The sequence below is a fragment of the Microtus oregoni genome, unplaced genomic scaffold (genome assembly GCF_018167655.1).
Source record: "Microtus oregoni isolate MIOR12 unplaced genomic scaffold, Mior012 000055F_ref0000237, whole genome shotgun sequence".
NCBI lineage: Eukaryota > Metazoa > Chordata > Mammalia > Rodentia > Cricetidae > Microtus > Microtus oregoni.
Genome location: NW_024543831.1, coordinates 13,470,752 through 13,495,102, shown reverse-complemented (window position 1 = coordinate 13,495,102; position 24,351 = coordinate 13,470,752). Strand labels below are relative to the sequence as shown.

Here is a 24,351-nt window from a genome sequence, read left to right as displayed (position 1 = left end):
GGCTCAGTGGTCACTTTTCCAGAGGACCCAGGTTCGATTCCAACCAGCACCCACATAACAGCTCACAACTTCTATAACTTTAGCTCCAGGAAATCCAGCACCCTTCTCTGACCTCGAAGGGTACGACAGGCATGTGGTTATAGACACACACGCAAACACCACACACATAAACTAAGATTTAAAAGGTGTTGGGATACCATTTGGTCCTGCTGGGCTGGATGGCTGCATCCCACAAAGGTTGTCAGTTCGCAGTTGTCTTCCTGAAGCCCTGTCTCCAGATCCCCGAGGTCCCTCGCTCCAGGGGCATCTTCACTGTAAACAACCTCCATGCCCACCCAGTCCCCAGCACATCCCATCCCTGCAGGATACTTTACAAATGACACCACAGTTTACAGCACCCCTGGTAGAGTTCGAAACCAGATAGGCCTGTGATGTGGGCATGGGAGTCAGTGCCCAGTTTCTCTGTTTCTCTCTCTGTCTCTCTCTCTCCCCCTCCATCTCTCTCTCTCCCCCTCTGTCTCTCTCTCCCCCCTCCCTCCCTCCCTCCCTCCCTCCCTCCCTCCCTCCCTCCTCCTTCCCTCCCTCCCTTCTTTCCCTTCCCTTTCCTTTCCTCCTCCTCCTCCTCCTCCTCCTCCTCCTCCTCCTCCTCCTCCTCCTCCTCTTCTTCTTCTTCTTCTTCTTCTTCTTCTTCTTCTTCTTCTTCTTCTTCTTCTGTTTTTCAAGACAAGGTTTCTCTGTGTAACAGCCCTAGCTATCCTGGAACTCACTCTGTAGAGCAGGCTGGCCTCGAACTCACAAGGATCTGCCTGACTCTGCCATCCAAGTGCTGGGATTAAAAGCATGCACCACCACCACCTGGCCAGAAGAGTCTTTTCAACAGCCTCTGAGGAGCCAAATGGCGCCTTCTAGTTTGAGGAAGAGTATTCCATTGCACTCTTGTCTTGCTTCTAGAAAAAGTGAGAAGGGGCAGGGTGTATACGAACTTTAAGGCCGTTCCCTTGAGTGCCACCAGTGTGCATGTTATCCTGGGGTAGGGAGACTGCCTCTTTCCCCTGTTCTGTGCTCCCATAGGAGCACACCGTATCTAAAGTGATAATTGCCAAGTAAAGTGCCAATGAGTTTGAAATATAAGCCTACAATTAAGTTAGCAGTTCCAAAGCCCTATGGCTTTCTCTTTTCCCCCCATGATCCACTCTAGGAAGCTGAGTGGAGGTCCTGGTGTCTTTCTGGGAGCTGGTCCCAGCTCCAAGGCTAGGTGACCACTCTTAGGGTACCCTGACCTTTCTAAAGTCAAGTTCAGACCTTTATAGGGTCTCAATGGTCATGACATTGCCTTGCCCTTACCTCAGCTCCTACATATGGGGATACCCGCACTGGGAGCCCCACTATGGGGCCTTGGAGCTCCTTTCTTGTGGAGAAGAAACCCCATAGCTGACAACTGTGGTGTTCTCCCCCAAACCTCAGTTATTTAGAGGCCCCAGAGGGGGCCTAGTTCTGCTGCCCAGAAAGCTATCCTGGGAGACCAAGCTGTCACCACCATGTGGCTCCAGGGCCTGCGCTACACAGTACGGGCCTTGGACACTTGGCAGCTCAGGCTCTTGATGCTCTCTCTCCCCTCTGCTATTGTGGAGCACACACTCTAGGGTGGGGAGCTAGGGGAGCTTGGGCGTATCTAGCCCCTTGGGGACTGACCACCTGAAGCTCTCCTACCTTGAATCCTCTTGGCACCATATGGAGCCTGTGGCCTCCAGTCCCTGTGTGGGGAGTTGAGGGGGGCGATGGGAGGACTCATACAAAGCTCTGAGATGCTTTGTGTTCCAATAGTGTCATTGCTTCAGCTCACAGCCTACCAACCTAAGCATCTCTTGTGGCCCAGACAACTGCAGAGAGCAGACGGCATGTGCTCTCAGTGGGGACACTCTTTGCTCCCAAGGTCATTACAGAGTCACTGTCAGAACAACAAAGGCCAAGGCTGTGGCTTCTTGTTCATTTATCCAGCCCATGGCTTATTACGTGGCTGTTGTGGTCCATGTCATGTCCTGGTTAGGATAATTGATTCTGAGTACTGAACACCAGGATGAAAGCCTGGCTTTGCCTCTTGTTACCTGTGTGACCATGGGCCGGTTCCTTCTTTGTGTCTCTTTTTTCTCTTATGTAGAATGAGAATCCTGGAGGGTTTGGGGTACAGTTTGGTGTAAAGGGTTTGCCTAGCATGTTTGGGGACCCAGGCTATATCCCCAGAACCACAAAAGAAACAAATAAAGTGGGACTATCGACAGCATCCGTCTCTCTTAGGATGGTTACGAGGCTTAAATGAGCTGCATTTGTAAAGAGCTAGAACAGTGCACAGGGCACTATGGATGCCAGCTACCACCGCCACCATCATCCAGCACCAGATACTGATGGGCTAGAAGGGAACCAAATGGGCAAAGAATTAAACTAGAGACTGGAGAGATACTAGTGGGGTAGATGGGAACCAAATGGGCACAGAATTAAAACTAGAGGCTGGAGAGATACTTATGGGGTAGATGGGAACCAAATGGGCACAGAATTAAACTAGAGACTGGAGAGATGGCTCAGAGGTTAAGAGCACTGGTTACTTACCAGAGGATCTGGGGTTGAGTCCCACCATCCAGATGGAGGCTCAAAACCATCTGTAACTTCAGATCCAGGGGATCTGGCTCCCTCTTCTGATCTCTAAGGATACCAGGTACACACGTGATGTGCAGGCATACATGAAGGCAAAACACTCCCAAATAAAATAATTAAACTAAGAAGAAAGTTTCCTATGAAGTTGGTGCTAGGAAATAAACAAGGAATAAGACAGGATGCTCATGGCTGACAGTACAGGGGGACGTAGGGGAGGTGGAGCAGGTTGGGGAAGAAAGGGGAGGGCACAAACCATAACCCTCCTGAGGTGCGACTGCATGCCTTAACATGTTGACACTGTGAAATGTCAGAGAGGACCCAGAGCAACTGGCAGACTTGAAAGTTGCTCACAAGAATGCAAGATAGTACGGCCACTTTGAAAAAAAAAGGCAGTTTATGGTTTCTTACAAAGAACATTTACCACACAGCCTCACAAGGCTTCTCTCATGTAAAAACCCATCTATATATTTATAGTGGCATTATTTGTAGTCTACAATAACTGGTTAACAACACAAGTGCTCTTTAGCTGGGGAGTGAATAAATAGTGGAATACTACTCAGCAATAAAAAGGAATAAGATTCTGACATAAGACAGCACAGACAAATCTCAAAGGCACCGTGCTAAGTGAATAGAACTGGACATGAGGCTCCACACGGGGGTCTATTTATAGACACTGGAGAGATCAAAACCTCAGGGACAGAAACAGGTCAATAGTTGCCAGAGGTTAGGAAGCCACTGGTTACAAAGGGACAGCCCACGGCCACTTGGGATTGAACTGTTCTGTCCCTTGATTGTGGTGGTAGCTACATGCCTGCACACAGTTGTCAAGACTCACAGAACCGTGCATTAGAAAGGGTAAGCCGGACTGCACATGAATCAGACCACAATTACTGTCCCTGTGAGACAGTGTTCTATACAACGGCTGGAACAGGGACAGGTGACAGGTATGTAGAAGAGGAAATATGTTGCAGAGGCCCCCACACACTCCCCTCACTCTGTGGTCGGTGGCTCTTTGAGGTGGTGCTTTGGACTGAGGCCCAGGTGACAAGGAGTTAGGTAAAGGCTTTGAGACAATCTGGAGGGAGGGCCATGTTCCGAGTACCACTGCAGAATAGGTGGAGTGGCTGAGGCATGGGTATGATGACCTGGGAGAGGAGAGGAAGGAAAACTGATTAAGAGGAGGGTGGGGTGCCACACAGCATGGGAAGAAGACTCCCAAGGGAGGATGTCGGCCAGCCGCAGGCCCACAGAGCAAGGCCAGGAAACTGGTGGTCAGCGGTGGGGACCTCACTATAGTGTTGTGGGATGGTGGAGTAGAAACTAGGTATTCTGGGTGCTAAGGGCTGAGACACACTAGTGAAGCTTCCAGCAGGCAAGGGACAAGTGTGATGGACAGGATGGGAATGGAGAGGAGGACTGGGGAGCAGGGCCTGTTCTGTGTGTCAATAAAGCCAAGGTGGGCCAAGCCTTGGAATGCCGAGGGAGATGGTGGAGAGGAAAGTGCTGGACAGGGAGTCTGAGCTTCAGGGTGGTACTTACACACGAGCGGGCTAGGGGATGGGATGGAGGCTGATGTCTGAGGCCTGTACTGTGTCATTGGAGCCCTGTGGGCTAGGCAGTGGGGATCTGTCCAGGGTAGCTGGAAGCCATCTCTGTCACACTAACCTTCCCACTCTTCCCCTACAGTGCACGCTGAGACCCACAGACTGCTGCTCCCCAGGCTTCCGGCAGTCCCTCTGTTTGACTCCCCTGTGCCTCTGACCCAGGTAGGAAGAGAGCAAGGCAACTCACTGTGCCTGTGTTGTTCTGGGGTATGACAGCTCAGTGTGAGGCCCAGGGTCCTGAACAAGACAGCCCTCAGTGAGTGAGCACCTGCGGCAGGATACCCAACCTAGGGCTTCTGGCCCCTGCAGCAGGTGCTTGCTCAGGGAGGCCCAGCTTGGCTCTCGGGATCTGGATGCTGTGAACACCTGCCAAGTACTCCCACCCCAGGGACTTGGCTCCCCACAGCTCCTCTGCTATAGCTCTGGCTTTTGAATGCTTGGTATCACAGCCGCAGGACAGCTCTTACCTGGAAATTCCCAGCTCTCTGTAAGGCTCCTTCCTTCCTGGGGGTAGGGGTGGGGTGGGAGAGCTTCCCTCAGTCGCAGTAATGGCCCATCCTCCCCCTGCTCCAGCCATTCTGCAGCCAGAAGCAATTGACCTGCTTAAGCCACAGTCACTGTCCCCAAAAACTGCCCCTGGGGGCAGAGCTGAGACTGAGATCACAATTTTGGCTCGTCCTGAAGAATGCAGCAGGATTCTTGGCTTTCCCTTTCCAGCTCATAACAGCAGAGCTGGGCTGAGGAGGTGGTGGGGCAGGGCTAGCTGGGCCTGTGGGCCTGTGAACAGGGCTGTGAGATGGGTGTGAAGGGCATCAGGAATAGAAAGAACCCAGACTGCCTGAGGTGTGAGGTGGAAGAGAGAGGCCACAGTGATAAGACAGGGAAGGGGAATGGGGGCCTTGGAATGGCTTCCTTCTGCATCCTTTCTACACAGGGGAGGCACGGAATGTTTTTGTCCTAGGTGGAGGCATCTTCCCAGTATTAAAATAGTACATCTCCTACCCAGCTGCCTGCCTAGGTAATTAAAAGCATGCAGTTGGAGCCCTTCCTCCCAGGGACTCACTAACTACTGCTAAGGCATTTGATGCTTATCCTTCTGAACTTTCTTCCATGTGCGTACAAGCATACTTTAAAAGCAAAAATGCACGGTCATACCAGGTGCATGTCTCCATCACCATAGTTTTTGCCAGACTTGTGGACCACCCAGATTTTATCCACAGAAATCTTCCCTTTCCCATCCATTGTGCGGATGGCCTGTAAATTCGCCATCAATTATTAATCCTGCCGGGGCCATTTAGGTGGTTTCCCGCATCTGGCTATTTATAACCCTCACTCAAGGAAGCTCTGGGTTTGGACATCTGTGTACGCTTGCACGGTGAGACCTTCACGATGTTTTTGGAAGTGGTCTACCCAAGTCAGAGACTCTGTGTAGTTCCACATTTACTCTATTCCTTATAGCCAGATACACTATTGGAAGGCTGGGCTGCCTCACATTCCCTCAGACCTTGCAGAAGGCTCTTTCCCAGCTACCGTCATTAGCAGCCACTTACATTCCTGTCAGTCTAATAGGAGAAAATGATCTTACTTTACATTTCTCAATCGCTAATGATACATGTATCCGTTGACCACTTTTGAGTCTCGGCTGGGGAGCTGCCGCCAGTCAGGCCTTCTGCCCATTTCTCTCTACCCACGTTCGTTTATTCAGAAGATATTTGCCAGGCACCGTCTTTGTGTTGAGCACCGGTTTGGTTAAGAACCGAATTGACCCCAAATGCCTTCTCCATGGAACATATGCTTTAATGGGCAAGTAGAGGCATGAAAGATAATGTATGTGCATGTGTGCTAGGAAGAAAAGAAAAGACATCAGGAGGAGCTGGAGAGAGATGGCTCAGTGGTTAGGCACAGTGGCTGCTCTTCCAGAGGACCTAGGTTTGATTCCTAACACCCACATGATGGCTCACAGCCATCTGTAACTCTAGTTCCAGGGAATCTGATGCCCTCTTCTGCAATCCAGGGTACTACATGCACATGGTACCCAGAAATACATAAAGGCAAAACACCTATAAATAAAACACTGATAAAATAATTAACAACGCAAAACACACACAGCAGGAGAGGGGCATAGGTGGCCTGGATAATATCAGGATATGATCCTTCTGCCTCCATCTCCCAAGTGCTAGGATCACAGGCATGAGCCACTATGTCTGATTCAGGTAGTGCTGGGGATTGAACTCAAGGATTGTGTGTGCCTGGAAAGCATTCTGCATCCCCAGTCCCACAGGATGGCCTTCCTGCCTGTGGCATTGTATTAGCAGTTCAGGGGTGCTCAGGGATGCTCAGGGATGCTCAGTCTGTAGCCAGAAGGGAAGGAGATGAAGCTGCAGGAAAGGGACACAGCTGTGGAGAGAATGGATGACTATGTATGAAAATAGATAGCCCCTCATTTGATTGTCCTTTTTAAATTTTCAAGTGATGCAGGACAGAAGGGCCAAGTCTAGGGCCCTTCTGAGTGATGGGTTCAGGTGGTGTGCCTTCTGTTGTGAGTACGGACAGGTAAAAGGTGTGACACCTCCATGGGGAACTTTGGTGTTGGCAGAGGCACTGGCTGTAGCTCTGGGGACACTTTTGAGCTGGAGACACAGGTTTGTGGTCCTCTGCTTGAAGATCATGTTTAATGCCTTGAGATAAACTGAGAGCAGAGCAGAAGTGAACAGAGACAGAAAAGAGGACAGCCAGGACCTCTGCTGGCTGGAGGCTGGGAGAAGAGAGGGACAGGGAGTGTGTGTGTGTGTGGGAGGGGGGGGGATGACTGAGAAGGAGCCCAGGGGTGGAGAGAAAGAAACAGGTCAAAGGCAAGATGTGTTCTCAGCACATGTCAGGTGGGCTGGGGAATGGAGTGGAGTTCAGTGAGACCCCATCAGTGGTTGGGAAACAGGCAGAGGCAGTGAAATAAGTCTTACTAATCTCTGAGAGGCTAAGAAACTTAACTCTTTGATTTGTATTTCAAATAGTTTTTCACAGATTGTTTCCTGTATACTTTTTGCTTCATTTAAATTTATGGTTTATTTTAATCCCTCAAAAGTTCAACATTTTCCTATAGTCTAACATAGGAAAGAGTGACATATGTCACTCTTTCCCCCTAAAGTTTCCGCTTAAAAACAAAAACAAACAAACAAAAAAAAACCCTGCCCTATATGTTTTTTAGTTGTTTGTAGGGTTGAACTATGTTTAAACAGCTGGTGTATGTGCAGTGTGTGATTGGAGATAGGATCTGTATTGGTCCCTTCTCTGTTGCTATCACAAAACACCACGACCACAAGCAACGCATGGAAGGACGAGTGTATTTTGGCTTATGGTTCCAGAGAGAGGGTTCTAAAAACTGGGACGTCGTGACAACAAACAGGCACAACATCTCAGCGGGAACAGGAAGTGAGAGTTCAGATGTCAATCATTACCAGGAAACAAAGAGAAAAGCTGTGGGTTGAGGCTATGACCCCTGAAAGCCCACCCCCAGTGGGGAAATTCCTCCAATAAGGCTGCAATTATTAAGGATTCCCCCAACCTACTCCGCTTCCTGGGAACAAAGTGCTTAACACCTGGGGACACTTCTTGTTCAGGCCACAACAGAGGTGGTCCGTGGGAAAGGTCCTCTCCTCCCACCTCTGCCAATGTGTTCACGCCTCGTAGCCAGCATTCTACCGTCTCCTTGACCTTTGCCTGGGAAGAGACTTCGGGAATTGGGACAGTAGACTCAGTGGTTGATGGGGCAGTGTGAGGAGCAAGGGGATGGGGTGGCTGACTGGATAGAAAAGGGGAGAAGGAAGTCAGGGAGTGAGGAACTCTTCCGTGCTCCCCACAGCTTACCTAGCTCACTGAGGTCATGTGACAACATGGTTTTGTGAGGTTGCTCTTCTGTGCATCTGCACACAAGGAAACAGAGGTTCAAAGGTGCTTAAGACCTCAGCTAGTGGGGTCTCTTTCTTGGGGTGCTTCTAAAACTAGAAAGCCTATATCCTGTTCCTCTCAGGCAGGTGGAAGGCTCCAACACCGGACTGTCCCCTACACTCTCTTTGCATCCCTGTCTGCCATTTGGCTAGGTCTGGAAGGTTTTCCCATTTCCAGAACCAATCCGGAAAGACCAAAATACTCCTGGCAGGGAACCACACTTCAGCTTACAGCTAACGTCTTCATTATCAGCTAACACCTCTGAGGGGTTAGCTGGCAGCCCGCTGAGGGTACTGAGTGGCGCCTGCAGAGGTGTATCTGGGTTAAGGAAGGCTGGGGAGTGAGTGCATGGGGCAGTTCACAGCCTCCAGGGCTCTGTCTGGAGAGGGGGTGGGGGAGGGGAGCAACAACTCCTCTGAGAGGCCCAGGGTGGGGCTCAGAGAGGGAGCCAGAGCCAGCCAGCATCCATTAGGTCCCTGCTACATGCAGTACCAGGAGGCCTGTTTTGTGTCTGGTCTCCGGAAGGTCAGAAAATCAGCCACCCATGATCCACCCTGGGCCCAGCTGTCAGCAGTCACTCAGCTGAGGCCCATCTCCAACACCCACAATTCAGATCTGTCATCCAGCCCTGAGGAGGAGTAGGAGAGACAGGCAGCCATCTGGAATCTCCTCTGGTTCTCTGAGGGCCAGTCCACCTGCCCTGCCTGGGGAGTTAGGGCTTAGTCTGCCACCAGAGTCAGGCTCAAGGTTCAAGGTAGACACAGGATCAGGGCTTACGGAAGAAGGCGGTTAACTAAGACAGCCCTTGGTCTCACCCTGTTACTATTGACACTGTGCTCTGGGGACAGAAGGAGGGGCTACTTGCCTAAGTAGGGCTTCTCTCCTCCCCTTACCTCTCTCTGCTCCTGAATGACCTGTGTCTGTAGGTATGAGCCATCGTATGTATAAAAGTAACCCATGTCCAACTCTCTTCCTATTGAGTTAGACTCTGGCTTAGTCTTGCTGGGACCCTGAGACTAAAGCGACCTCTCTCTCCACTACCCCATTGCTTGCCACCTGCCCCTCCCTGTCTCCTCTCCTCCCCTGGCTTGGTGCTCTTTGATGGGCCACCAGCCACCTTGCTTCTAGCTGGAGGCCTGCCAGGTCCTGGGTCAGCCTGCAGTCTGGTGCACTCAGGTTCCCATGTGCTCAGGGAGGAAGCTGAGGGAGGAGGGATGGGGGCAGGAAGTGAGAGAGTGAGACTTCCAGAGAGGGAGGAAATGCCTGATACCTGAGAACAGGGATAAGCAAGCATTCAAAGGGTATCTATGTGAGCAGAAGGGCAGAAGGGACTGGGGGACACTCACCTATAAAAAGGAGGAGGGGGCAGGCTAGTGAGCAGATTCCTTCTGAGGCCCTGGGAATCTGGAGGGCGATAGGACCTCTGTGTCATCGCTGGGTGTTGCCTCCAGCCTGTCACTTGACTTTAGGGCATGGACTGATGCCCATGAGCAATATGGGCCATGTCCCTAGACTGATGCCAGCCCTCACAGGACATGAGTGTGTCCTGGGGAGTGTGTTGGTGTGGTCACTGTTCTGGTCCAGTGCTTGCGCTGCCATGGCTGGGCCTTGGGCTCCACCCTTCGGGGCTTCCGTGCCTGGGAGGGAGGCAAATGTGTAAGTAAGAGACAAAATATTAAGGGCCCCATGTGTGTATGTTTTATTCCATTCAGGCAACTTTTAAAAAACACCTAAGATTCAATTTATATACTGTCAAAGCCACCATTTTGAAATGATGGTTCAGTGGTTTTTAGGATACCCATGAAATCATGGGTCCATAGTCACTATCTAATTCCAGGGAGTTTTCATTATCCCCAAAGAGACCCTGTACCTGTGAGCAGTCCTCCCCATTGTCCTCTGTGTTTCCTGGCTTTGCTGACACTCTGTTTTCCATAGGAATCACAGGAACTCTGAGCACTTGGCATCATGGTTTCATGTTCCTCTAAGCTGTGGTGTGTGTTGGTGCTCTGCTCATTTTGACGGCTACATAGTATTTGCTACACAGGCCAGCCACGTTTGTTTATGGCTACATAGTAATCGCTACACACACCAGCCACATTTGTTTACAGCTACATAGCATTCGCTACACATGAGCCACATTTGTTTATGGCTACATTGTATTCGCTACACAGGCCAGCCATGTTTGTTTATCTACTCATTTGAGTGGCTTTTGCTTTAGCGCTGTTGTGAGCAGCGCTATTGTGAAAGTGCGCACAGGTCTTGATCTGAAGCCTTGCTTTCAGTCTCCTGGGTCTGTTCTGAAGTGTGCACTTGCCGGGTCTGAACCCTGTTTGATTTGGATGCACTGGACATTGGCCCTCGGGTGCTCTCACCCCTTGCTGTGTCAGCCCTCGATGACTAGTCGGTGATGGAGAGTAAATTCTGGATGCCTGAGATGGGGAGGGCTGCTGACCTGGGCAGATTCTGGAGGGCATTCTGGAGGGAGCTACCTGAGCTCAGCCTCATCCTTGGAAACAGTCTACAAGCTGGAAAGGGAGGAAGTGGGTTTCTGAGGACAGAATCAAGGTCACCAGGCCTAGCCTCAGTGTCTCCCTCCTTCCAGCGCCTGCTTGCTGTCTCACTCTACATACCCTGTCATGTTTCCAGAAAATAGTGCCCGGAGAGACAGGTGGTTATCGCCATCCCTTTCTCACCGGGGACTGAGATGACCCTAAGCTAGGGTACTCCATGTTCTGGATTGATGTCCAGCTTCCCCCTCTCTGCTCAGGCAAGTGAGAGCTGGGCCAGGCCTGGCCAGGAACTCCCAGGGCTGTGCAGAGCAGGAGGCAGTGCCTACACCCATGTTTCGGCTCTGCCACTTAATAGGTAATTATACCCTGACATGCACAGGGGCGAAGAAGGGATTTTCTGTGAAGCAAAATCTCCCGTGAAATATTCAGGCCATGCTGGGCTTTGCCTCCCAGCCAGCCTAATCTCTGCTGCTTGGTTTGCCAGGGCTAGAGAGGCCATGTGTGCCTAGAGGCAGCATGGGATTTTTTATTTTCTTCTCAGCAGAGAGGACCTCAAGGGCCAGTTAGAGCCCAGTTTGAGGCCTCGGATGGTGTGTGTGTGTGTATGTGTGTGTGTGAGTGTATTGGACCCCAGATTATGCATGTGTCTCCCCATGTCTGTGTGTTTGAGGTGTGTTTTTGAGTGTGCATATCTGACATTTGCCTCTTTTTTGTATGTATATGTTCATATAACCTAACATGTATGTAAGTAACCCCGATCATGCCAGTTCATATGTGCCCATCCAGCATCTGTGTTTCTCATGCTTGCTGTCCAGCTATCTTGGAAGCCACTCAGTGAGCCCATTTTTTCTGATTCCATCCACCTGTGGAGTTCTTAGGCTCTCTCAAGAAAAGGGCTGCCCTGCAGGTGAGTTTGGTCAGGGTTTATGTATGACTTGGGAAAGCCTTCGCCACTCCCAGGCTCAGAGGTAGCAGACTCCTGCTGGTGTGGGCCTGTCAATCTGTTTAATCTGGATCACAGTTTAGTACTTGGTGGGGGGTGTTAATGGTATTTGCTTCTGAGAGTTCATTAAATTGGAACATGCCTGTCCCTGGCACCTTTGCTCCAACCCCTGTCTGCCCTAGTCCATAAACCTCCTTCATTTGCCTATGGAGCACCCTCTTGAGGCCTGACTCTTGCCTCTCATTTGCTCCCTCCTTTACACAGTATTGCAGACAGGAATTAGAATTGTCATACCCATATGGCAGAAGGTGACACTGAAGCCTAAAGAGGCAGAGACAGGTCTGAAGTCATAATATATGACTGGGGCAGATCCTCTTCTTGGTGCAAACCCAGCTCTGCGTCCTTGGTAGAGAAGACCTTGCCTAGGAAATAGATGACTGGAGCCAGCAGATACTCCCTTCTCCACAGCGAGCTTACCTGGAGCCAGCAGATACTCCCTTCTCCATAGCAAGGTTTCCTGGAGCCAGCAGATACTCCCTTCTCCACAGCCAGCTTTCCTCCCTCTGCCCCCCCCCCCCACAGTGTCCTGGAGAGAAGGCCGCAGCTAGCTCTTCACCTCAAACAGGTGGTTCCAGGATGGCCACTCTCATTTGTATTTTTTTCATCATGACTGCAATTAGCAATTCTTCCTGGCTGAGCCTGGTCCGGCAGACAAAAAGAGGCGCTGTGGCTTATGAATGTCAGCTGCTAATGGCACACTGGCACACTGATGGGGGCGGAGGGGCCTTAAGGAGGGAGAAGTGAGGGCTCTGAGCTAAAGAAAGACAACCTCTCGTTTCCACTTTGCTCTGCCACTATCTCTTCCAATAGACACTTGTGGCCCCTTAACACAGCTCACCCAGAGCATCCACCATTCTGCCCATTATTCCCAGAACTTTATCCTACCTGCCCCCATTCTTCCAGGACTGCTTGGCCTATAGAGCAGCTTCCAAAGTTCTGGGCAAGTCCTGGCTGCTCAGCCTAAGGCCACTGTAGCCCTAGAAGACTCCATCAAAGGGCCTCTTGGGTTGCTGGAGGTGACAGAGCTTCAACTTAGACTATCCTTGGTGTAGGAAAGATGGGCTCCCTGCCCTGGAGCAGGCATGGCTCCCCCATGGGGCAGGAATGCTCCCAGACCTGATCTGTCACTTCAGGTTTCTGCTCTTCTTCCAACACAGAGAGTGCTTGGGTCAGCAACCTTCTGTGGTACTATTTGCCTCCATACACTGCTGTCCAGACGACTAGATCCTTCAGTTCAGAGAGAGAACGCCAGCCACTACAGACAGGCTGAGTGACTCGCCCGGTAGTCCGCCTTTGCCTCCTCCTTATCACTGACCGTGGCCTGGCCAGGGCTTGACACCTGGACCAGCGTTAAAGCAAACCAGCGGTGCAGGTCTGTTTGTGTATGTGTGTGTGGGGGGGGGGAGATTGCAGCATGTATGTAGAGACACATGTGTCTACATGCATGTAGAATCCAGAGGGTAGCACTGGGTATTGTTTCAGACACTGTCTATATAAATATATATTGGGGGGCAGTCTTTCACTGGCCTGAAGCTCTCAAGTAGACTAGTTTGGCCAGCCATTGAGCCACAAAGATCTGCCTGTCTCTGCCTCTTAGCACATGGGATTCCAAGTGTGAGCCGCCTTGCCCAGGTTTGCTTTAACATATCCTGTTGACCCGACTTTGTGTTTACAAGGGAAGCATGTCACTGCCTGAGTCACCTCCAGCCCCATCTGCTTTTTGAGCGCTCATTATGTGCCCCATCACATTAGAAGCTTTTACAAGCATTTGATTTTCCACTCACCATTTCTGTTTTACAGACAGGGGAAACTGAGTGCAACGAAATCATATTAGCTGCAGGCGACTGCAGAGCTAAGCTGTGGCCACAGAAAGCAGCCTGTGTGGCTCCCAAGATCTCCCATGAGCCTCTGCCTGCCTCTGCCCCAAATCACTTCACCTACGAACATCTCTTTGTACATAAGGAGCTCCAGGGTAGGCAGCTGCACCCCAGCCCCCACCCTGGACACAGTCCTGAATCAGGTCTTCACTCTGTCCATCAGGGTGGTACCAAAAGCACTCCGTGTACTCTGGTGTGTCCACACCCCAGGGCACTATATACACTCTGAGATAAAGGCCTTGAATATAGCTCCGATTCCCCAGGGTTGTGGCGTACACTGAACTGGGGCTGGTGAGTGACCGTGTGACAGTGGAGGACTCTGGCAGCTGAGGTCTCAGTGTAGAGCTGGGACTTGGCCAGGATGCCCTATTGTCAACATCTTCCATTCATTTAACCAACACTCCCCGGGTACTGGGTTCTAAGGTCTATGGTCGTGCTGTCAGGGTGTTCATAGCCTACTGGGACAGAAGCTTGGGCAGGCCTGACCAGGGTAGGGGAACTGGCCTAAGCTATGTTTGCTGAGTGGGGATGGGTGGATTGGAGGAAGAAGGCTGCCCAGCAATGGAAACATTGGAACTCCAGTTAAGAAAAAGCAGGTGTGTTCAGTCCATTGGTGAGGGACAAACACCCCAGGAAGGGGGACCAGTCAATGCAAGGACTCTTGAGCCAGGGAGAGTGGGTCTGGAACACACTGCTGCCAAGCCAGGGAATGGTCCAGTTTTGCTTTTCCCTTTCTCTGCATGGGCAGGTCAGCATTCACGGGTGGGCAGTTCCCCAGCCTCAGAACTGAGCCAGCCATTGAGGGGATGAGTGCGGACAAGCTAGGACTGCATTGGGCTTAGGAGCCAGACACTGCGAGCTAGAGCTGGCCTGGGGACTGTTGGGGTCATGGCTACCTCCACGGCTGTGAAAGCCCTTCAGTTCACAGCATTCTCTGTGATGGGCAGAATGAAGACAAAGCCCAGGGAGGCTGGAGTCCCACCTACGCAGTCAGTAGCAACAGAGATAGGCAGAATGGAAACAAAGCCCAAGTAGGCTGGAGTCCCACCTAAGCAATCGGTAGCAGGTACCTCAACCCTTCTGTGGCATGTTGAAGTCCTTGGCTGGGGGCGGAGCTCCAGCTCTTAGGGTTCAGCATAACTGGGCTCTATGCTATGCAGGGACTGGTGGTGGCCAGGCCTGGAGAGGGAGTGTTGATATGGGGATCACAGTGGAACACGAACCTGGCACTGCACCTGCACAGGTGGTGAGGAGCCTCTTTCTGGATTCTTGGCTCCCAGCAGTTTTTAAGGTTTTGGCTTGGACACCAGTGACCAATCTTGGAAATCTTTCCCTCATACCCATAGGACCCAGAGTGGCCACAAAAGCAGCAAGCAAGCACTGCCCATGCACACGGGACTCAGGAGGTACATATGGGCCCACTGCATGCAAGTTCATGCTCATGCACATGCAGGTAGGGTGCAGAATGGGGTTCTGGAAGCAGGAGTCTATGGCATGTGTGGACACAAGAGCCCAGGCATGGCCAGCAGCCATGCAGGGACATCTCCTTCTCTCCCACTATAGCCAGAGGCTACAGGGAGTGACATAAGAGCCCAGGCATGGCCAGCAGCCATACAGGGACATCTCCTTCTCATAGCCAGAGGCTTCAGGGACTGCTGCTGCTGGGCCTGGCTCTCCCCTGTGCCTCACAAGGCCTACTCGAGTCCTGGAGACAGGCCCTGTCAACTTGCTGGAAACCTCTTGATAGCTGGTACTGTGGAAAGACATGGACCTTGAGGGGACAACTTAGGCTGGCAAGGCCTTCCCAGCCATCTCTGAGAACCTGCTGGTGAATATACCACCCTTGCGTGCCCTCTTGATGCCTCTCAGAACAGCTGTACAGGAGCTGTGAAGTACTTCCTAGAAGGAGACATCAGGAAAGACAGAGGGTCTCATGGCTGGGCCACAAAGCCCTGATCATCTAAGGTCTCAAGCTCTTCTCTCAGCCAGGCCAGGAGTCCCAGCTCCTGGTGGTAGGGCTAGCTGGGGAGTCAAAGCCTTTCACCTTATTGTCAAGAGCATATTTCAGCTATTAGTGATGGCAGCTGGGGATTTGGGAGGATTTCTCTTTCATTTCCCAGGGCTTTCAGCAAGCGTCCTCCCTCCCTGCTCCAACTGCTAGTCTCACACACACACACACACACACACACACACACACACACACACACACACTGGGTTGGGGAGTAGGTGGGAATAGATCTGGTTCATTCTTCCAGAAAGGACTCCTCAGCCTCCCCCATCCTCCCAACAGATGCTAAGTGTGGCATGTACTGGCTGCAGTCTGAGGCCGAGGCTGATCCTAGACCTGCTGGCCCTATGGTGGCGCCCCTGCCCAGCTCTTTCCTGGGCCTCCCTGTCCAATAACCTTACCTTAGGGGCCTGAGAATCTCCTCTATCTAGGCCCTGCACTAGTAGGTCACTTTTGACACTCTGCATATGGCACAGAGGGTGACAGATACTCTCGTGTCCTCAATGACCCTTCTCTTTCAGCCTCTGGCGTCTGAGGGACTAGGGTTTGTGACCTGTCTCGGGTGAGCCTAGGTCTCTGGACCCAGGACCGTGTAGTGAGGACGACCCTGTGTCAGTGGTAAAGTGGAGTCTGGCTACGATGCCGCGGAGAAGGGTCTGCTGTAAGAAGAGGCGGAGCGGAGACTGAAGAAACCACTGCTGTTTAGGAAGGGAGCTTGGAGCGAGGATTTGGCTCAGCTAGAAGATTCAGTGTGCTAGGAGACGGTGATGGACTTTTTGGCTAGCCCAGCCTGTTTAGCTGGGAGATGGCATCCAGGGGAGTTCTCGACTGGAAGCCTCCCCACCTCCACCCCTACAGCACCAAAGTTCTGTCTTACTCGCCCTGGCACAGTCCTCAGGGGACCCAGCCAATCTCTTGTTCATTCTGCCAGGGCATGGTCATGGGTGCCGACTGTGTCTGTTGAAAGAATGGCACATTTGGTTTAAACTAGATATAAGGGAGGTCTTCCAAATGCCAAAAGGGGAAGATTTTATGTTTATGGAGATGAGACAGATCCTCAAAATGTCTTTTGAGTTTTGAGGTGACCAGAAACTCTGTCAGCCTTCTTAGAAGCTAACTATTGCCTTCTGAGTGTGGTGACATCATGGCTGCCTGCCTAAAGGGCCTTGATTTGTCTATACCCAGAGACCTGTGTGGTACCTGCCTTCCCCTACCATAAGATGTATGTCTGACATGTGTGTGCACTTGTGCAATCATGAAAACACATGTATGTGCCCAGGAGTGGGTTTGTTGGCTTCAAAACTGTCTTACAATCTGGAGCCAGAGAATTCAGGCTTTGCTGGAGGTGTTTATTATAGACCACAGAGAGGCCATTCACTAACTCTTAGGAGTAGACACCCGGGGCTGGGGCGCTGAGAGCCCAGGGGCCAGGCAGCTGGTCCCTCACTTTAAGGGAAGGCTCAGTTTCCTACCCTCTTGTCCCTAAGGCCCCCAGCCAGCTCAATCCTTCTTGTCTGATGACCCACATAGGAAATCCCTTCTCTCACTCCCTGTAGACCAACCAGTCAAACTGTACCTTGTGCTCAGAGGCCTCCATGACAGGAGCTGGACTGGAAATGGCATGGGAAGCTGAGGAGAGGAATAGGAGTTGCAGTGTCATGTTGTCCCCTACAAATGTGACCTTATTCATCATAAGCACTGTGAGCCTCGGGAGCCTTCAGGCTAGGGGCATATGGACACCCTGACTACTGTGGCGAGGATCTTGAAAGGTGTGAATGTGTCTGTCATCCAATCCCATTTTCCCCATTGCAGGCCCTGCAGGATCCTGGCAGTGGGCATGGGGCTGTGCCAGTGTTAAAAGCAGGAAGTGCTCAGGAAGATGGAGGCGAATAGGCAAGTCCGCCATGAAAGGACCTCATGACCCTCCCATTATGCAGCCACAGGCCAAACAAGGAATCTAGGGCCTGTGCAGGCAGAAGGCCTGTGCCTTAAATGTTGTCCTGAGAACATTGCTGTCCTGGATGGTAGAACGGCCATGGAACTAGGTAGAGACCATAATGGGTCATATTTGGAGCCTTGGATAACATGGAAGGCACTATTACCCCAATTTTATGGACAAAATCTGAGACCCCCAAGGGTGGCTTGCCCTGGAGTGGGTGCGGATCTTTGTTGGTGGGGGAAGGGGGACCATCTATAGTTATTCTCCCTACTTGCTGCTTTGGGCTAGGAGAAGCCACTGTTTCCCAGGCTTCCCACATTCCTGTTACTTTCCAAGCTGTCTAAGAACTTCTGTAAGTCTGACCACAGAGCCTCACGTTATATTTTCATCCCCCACTCTCATGAAACCTTGTCAACCAGAGGCTCACTGAATTCTCCTGCGTGGCTCTGTGTTCTCAGTGTCATCACAGAGGTTAGACCAACCCCCATCCCTGGTGTACCCCTGAATACTGCAGGGCAAAGAAGAGCTGACCCTGTCCAGCCTTCAATCCAGAACTGTTTGAAAACCCACTCAGCTCTCTCCCACCCTGCATCTCCATTCTCGTCACACCCCTGCCCATCTCATTTCCTGTATTCCAGCTGAAGGCTGCTTCCTCTCTGTGCATAATCACCCTTGCCTACCTTATCTGCAAAGCCTAGCACCTCAGGGAGCAGGTGGGGAGCTTGTTTCCTAGCTGCCCCCAGAGCCCCTCCACACTCCCTGTGTATAGGGGATGTCTTCCCTACTTTTGTGCATGCCAGCTCCCAAACCCTGCCCCTGGAGAACTGGGGTCACACCCTAGTCCTGAAGGCCATTCACTCCGCCTCCTCCACCTGCACTGGAGATGTCACCCTGAGACTGAATACACAGAAGCCCATGCCTTGCTTATTTTGCCTCCCATACAACAAGCTCCAAAATGGCTCTTAGCCCAAAACTGACTGGCCTTAGATTAAGGTGAGCTGAAAAACAACGTGGTTTAAAAACAAAAACAAAAACAAAAAACAAAAAACAAAAAAAACTAATTCATACTAAGTAGTATCTCACTGCTAGCAGTTTTTCCAGCCTGTGACACTGGTATGGAGGGGGGGTGTCACTGCGGTAGAATCATTGACTGCTAATGCTGAGTTTTTACTGTGTCGAGCACTGTTCTAACACTGTGCATATATTAAATCATTTAATTAATCCATTAACTCAGATGGATTTCTAATGAGTAGGAAGGGATAATGTTGAGGGATGGGAGAGGAAAGAGGGAGGCGAGGCTCTCCCTCCTCCCATTCCCACTTGACACTGAGGAGAAAGCCCCTTCCAGCCACACTTCCTGAGCACTGACAGCCACAACAGGTGTTTGTGCGTGGTCCCTCGGGGACAAGGGAGATGCTGCTACGTGGGCTCAAAGTCCTCCATGGGAGGGTGGGGTTCAGGTGGAACTTCATCCCAGGGCCTCAAGGTGTGCCTTAGAGAATTCTGGATGTTCAGGTCATCACACAGGCCCTCTGAGGACCCAGAAGCACATCCCCCAGTCTCTGGGCCCTAGGGCTGTGGGACTCTGCTCCCCGAACATCCTCCAGGGCTTGTCTCTAAGCCTTAAATGAATCCTGTGGCACTGACACAGGAATCCCATGTTGCAATGGAGGGACTGGGGCTCCAGGAGATGTAACCAAGCCCATTCTGGCTCACCAGAAAGGCACTTGCTCCTCAATAGTCCCAGTAGGGGTGGAGAGGGGCTGTTGAGGCTACAGGATTTCCCCACCCGTGACTGGATTGCCAGGCCTCCTTTGCCCTCCATTATGTCATCTCCATCTCCCAGCGCTTCCCTGGAGGAGGCTGGGCCTCTGCAGCTAGGCTGTGCACAGCCTCTCCCAGCCTCCAGCTTTCAAGGTCAGGCTATCTGGATATACAGTAACTGATCCAACAGGCTCCCATTAGAAATCTCCCAACCATGGCAGCTTTTCCCATTTGCCCAGCACTGCAGGCCACAGCCTACCCTGCCCAGCTTTCCCACTGTTCTGCAGGAGGACCCTAGAGCCTCACAACTCAGATGGGGTGATGCCATTTTGAATGGACCCTAACTATCAATTGCTGTTTGCTGTGAGACAAACTCCTTGCCCTCTCCGAAGCCCTGTGTCCATGCCTAGGATGGTGTCTGTCTGCCCAGATAGCTTTGAGATGAGAGGAACAAGGGGACTTGACAGGGTGACCGCTCTGATGAGGGTCCCTGAGTCCTCAGGGTGGAAAGGTTCCATGTTGTGCCTACTGCACCTGCTTGTCTCAGAAAGTTCAAGGACATTTCTCAGAAGATGTGGCATTAAGGCATTTGAACCAGGCTCTTAAGAAGGAGCCTCCTTAGCCAGGTGGTGGTGGCGCACGCCTTTAATCGCAGCACTTGGGAGGCAGAAGCAGGCAAATCTCCATGATCTTGAGGCCAGCCTGGTCTACAAAGCGAGTTCCAAAGCTATGAAGTGAAACCCTGCCTCAAAAAACAAACAAAGAAACAAAAGCCTCTTTGACATGGGTCCTGGGCCAGGCTGGACTCCAGAATGCGGTGAAGAACAGGGTACTTCAGAGAAACAGGACCGGCTCTGAGAAGTGATGCCCTCTGCATATCTGCCCAGAACAAGCCCATATCATTCCTCTAGCAGTGCTTGGCATACTCAACAGTCCCCCCAGGAACCTACCAGGCCTGGCAGGGTCTAGTCCCTGTCCTACCCCATGCTCAAGCCTCCAGCCTGGAGGAGTTTCTTTAGGTTCTCTGCACTGACTATTCTCTAAGCTACCTCTGTGCACATAGTCACATTTAGTCCCATGATTCCTGATGACCTTCTTCAACCCAACTTAGAGTAGCTGCCTAAGTGACCTTTGTCCCTGTTTGCCACAACTCTGGGATGCTGAAGTCGACTGCCCATCACAGCGGAGTGAGGCCCAGCTGAGTGTCTCCCTAGACCCTGTTGCTAGCCCAGGTCTCCCTTGAAGACCCCAGTCTATCACATGCTTTCGCTGACTGCTCAGTTGTGCCTCTCTGGCCTGGCTCTGCCAGGGAGCTTGCCTGTGTTTCTTGCCAACACTGATCCCCTTTGCTTGACGGGCCTGAGGTAAAGAGCAAATCTGTGCTCAGCTGGTGTTTGTTGAGTGACTCTTTGGGCCTCAGCTTCCCGTCTGTACATCAAGGGAGAGCTCTCCAAGCCCTGGTCCCCCAGCTGAAGCAGGTGAGGGGGAGGCTACTCCCAGCTCAGAGTGAGGGGTAGGGCATGTGGTGAACTCCATGGCGAACCCAGCTGAGACCTCCCACCATGGCCTTGGCCATTGTGAGCCAGGACTACGCTGTCCAGAATGAGGTGCCACTGCTAAGGCCCCTTCCCTTCCACCCCCAGGAAGCAGATGGGCCAAGCTTGGGCGGGCGGCAGATACAAGCCTGGCATTTGTGTATGTGTGTGGTTTTTTAAAAATCTGACACATTTTTGTCACGTCTTGGTTCATCAGAACAGTAAAGGAGGCGGGAGTGTGAAGAATGTTTTAACTCGCAACTTTGTAAGAGTTCCAGGTTCTCCCGGGCTCCTCCCCCTCCCTCAAAGCCCCCGCTGTGGAGCCTCCAAGCCCATCTGTTCCACAGTCCCTGCTCCCTGCCCCCATCTACCCATCCATCCCTCTTTCAGTCGAGGGGAGACATAATTTGAGGCAGCGGTTTGGGACTCTGAGGATGGCGTAGGCAGGGAGACAAGGGCTTTTGCTTCTCAGCCCTGTTGGACCCAGACTTGCTATTTGACCTCATGTAGTTTCTACACCCTGTGACCCATTCATGTGTTCCTGTAGGGTCTGGTCCACTGCCTTTGGGGTTCTCTGGCTCTGACATGCATAGAAATGTCTGCTTGAAGGCTTAGAAGCAAGAAAGATGTAAGTCGGACTCACACGGAAAGCTTGGGATTCACAGCCTTCTGAGAGAATGGGTGCAAGGGCAGCAGACAGGTTAACTCTTCACTCTTCCTCCTCAGCCCGCTATACCCGCCTAAGAAAGATGGCACAGGGCTAGATGAAGTCTGAGGAAAGCACTTTAGGGTCAGGTGAGGAGGAGATGGGAAATGCCAGGGAGTTGCCTCTCTTCTGCTTCTTGGTACCACAGGACCCCAGCAAAGGATGCAGGGTAGGTGCCAAGCCCTAGAAGACTTCTTCTTAGCACCAGCCCTTCAGTCCCCAACCCTGGCACTAGTTTCCACTACATTAGTCACGGAAATGCCAGCTGGCCTGGAAAAACAGGGTTGTCTACAAGGCAGGCTGGCAGGCATTGCCCCGGTGGGCACAGGAGGGGTTTGGGGCTAGGGAGCGGCGGTGCCCTAGGCATCTCAGCTAAGGCTTGGGCTGCTTCTTCTTTCCATGACTTAGAGGTCAAGGCTCTGGGCACCCTCACCATTTTTTGAGATGGGGCAGGTGATTATGGTACCAGTGCCAGGGACAAGAAAAACAGCCCCTGACTCCACTACTACTCCCCGTGCTCTTCCAAACCTTACTAGAAACTCCCATACCTAGGGTTTACATCAGAGCTAAGGTAGAGGGGCAAGAGGCAGGCGAGGCCCACCTTGGAAAGCACCAGTTCATTGCTGGCCACAGAGAGCCCTACTTGGTGGGCAGGCGGCTCCTGAGAACGAGTCTACATCCTGGCACCCTGCTTGGGCTGCCAAAGGGCAGCCGAGGAACCCAACATACCACCCATGGCAGCCCCAGTCAGGCCCAGGGCCGGCTGAGTCAATGCGCCCTGCTCGAATCTCACCATATGGGCACTGGGTGGCTGCAGGGGGTGGAGCTGGAGTTGCCATGAGAACCCGCACATTGGCATTTCCTCTTTTGGGCGGCTGAACCATGTTCTGCAGGCAGTGTAGGCTTCTGAATCCCATTTCTCTGTGCTTTTAGGAAGGGAAAAAGGGCAGGGGAAGGGGGTGGAAGGAGGCGAGGAAGGAGGGTGGCAGAGTCAGACTGACTGCTCTGAGAGAGCAGTTGGCTGTCTGGGACTGCTGGCGATGGATCAGGGGCCACTCTTCCTGGGGCTCAACCCAGGCCAAACCAGGATCTCAGATCCCTCTGATCACTACGTCTGGCCTTAGTAAATTACCCCTAAATCGCATGACCTTGCCTCCTGCCTGATGTCTCTGTCCATTTCCTGGACCCTTTCTGAGGGCTGTGCTCTCTCATGTCCCTGGTTGCTCAGCGCTGTAGACAGTGACATAGAGAACAGTTAAAGGTAGCATATGCAGGCCGCACTGTTAAAGCCTAGGTCCTCGCAGTGGGCCAATGGCACCAACCCAGGGGCTTCCCATGTACCTGCGAGAAGCCCAGATGGAGCTCACTCTGTGGGCAGTGCTTTGGTATAACAGTTCAGGACATGACTCCTGCAATAGGTAAATTAAAGATAGGGCCCAATCCTGGAGGGAGTGTCTACCTGAGCAGGGTGTGGTGTGGGATTTGGTGTGATCAAGACCGGGAAAGAAACTGCCCTGGCAGGAAGGTGGTTAACAGGTAGGAAATTTGGGGCAGGGAGCCAACTTCTCCAGGTGTAAGACCTCCCTTCTCTAGGGGTCAGGGAGGAACCCAAGAGATGAAAGTATGCCCAGGATTCCAAAGGAGGGACATCTGGCTTTCTTCCCAGGAAGCTGTGGGGTAGAGGGGGAGGGGGCATTGGGCCCCCAATAACAACAGAGCCTGGGAGTGGAGTCCTACTGTGTGCCCAAATCTCACTTAGTTTCTGAAATAGCCAGGGGGTGTGGCAGTGTGTGACACCTAAAAGGACTGAGGCTCAGAAAAGGCCTGCAGTTCAACAGTGTCAACCCTCTCAGGGCCGACCACTGCGAAGGTGCCCAGCCTCTGACCTCCGATTCTCAGGCGTTCCCATGTGAAGGCTGCGGGGCACAGTGCTCAGCAAAGAGTAGAAGATGAGATATGGTTAGTGCGTTCAGACCCTGTCCCCACTGCCTAGGGACACTGCATGACCACATCTGGCCAGCCTACTGTAGCCACTAGAGCCTGGCTTGGAAAGAATGTGGTCCTGACATCATAAGGATTGGGACTGAGCCCTGTCTTTACTGATTACCCATTCTGGCTCCCACAGCACATTGTTGGGGGAACACAGCTGCACTGGACCAGTCAAACTAGATGACTAAACTCCTGGGACTTCGAACAACACAAGCTCCATTCCCAGGCTGTTACAGGGACTAGCTGGTTCTGACTGTCACTCAAGACCCCAGGCTGATGGCTACCCACCATTTTAAGATGTATATCCACAGTTGCCATGACAGCAAGAAGAAGCATGGCCACTTTCTCTTGTGACTCATGTAGCTTCCACTAAAGTTTCGTTGGTCAAAGCTTGAGACACATGTAACTCTGAAGGGGACAAGGGAGTGCAATTTTTAACCCCACGCTTAGAGAAAAAGAATCTCTGAGGGAATCGGTAAACATCTCTTCACGACAGCCCCAGGCACCCGCCACACACGGATGCTGTGAGCGTTGAGTGCACTGAGGGAAACACACAGACTGTATCTAATGACTGTGAGCTCCTTTCCCCCGGGCCCCAGCTCCAAGGAGACCCACCTCCCTCCCTTCCCTTCCCTGGCCATGTCCCTCAAATAAGTCATCAGCATCCACAATCCCTGCTTCAGAGATGAAGACCTTAGCTTTGGGATGAAGACAGATGGCGACTTCCCCAGGGTACAGCATGAAGGCAGCTGGGGCAGGAAGAACAGCCAGGTGCCTCACTCTGCCGAGTCCCTTTTCCAGCCCAGCACCTCCTTTAACAAA

The 24,351-nt window shown here is 52.0% G+C and overlaps 1 protein-coding gene across 4 annotated transcripts in view; it reads left to right on the top strand.

Moving 5' to 3' along the window:
* The window catches only part of Lingo1 (leucine rich repeat and Ig domain containing 1), a 180,943-nt gene that overhangs the window by 121,220 nt on the left and 35,372 nt on the right, over nt 1–24,351 (top strand). For 3 of the 4 annotated variants that reach the window (XM_041638570.1, XM_041638569.1, XM_041638566.1), the window contains one exon: nt 4,336–4,415. The exons of the other annotated variant lie outside the window; for it this stretch is intronic. The gene's annotated coding sequence lies outside the window, so the exon portion shown is untranslated. The remainder of the gene's footprint in view (nt 1–4,335; nt 4,416–24,351) is intronic. 4 annotated transcript variants of the gene reach the window in all.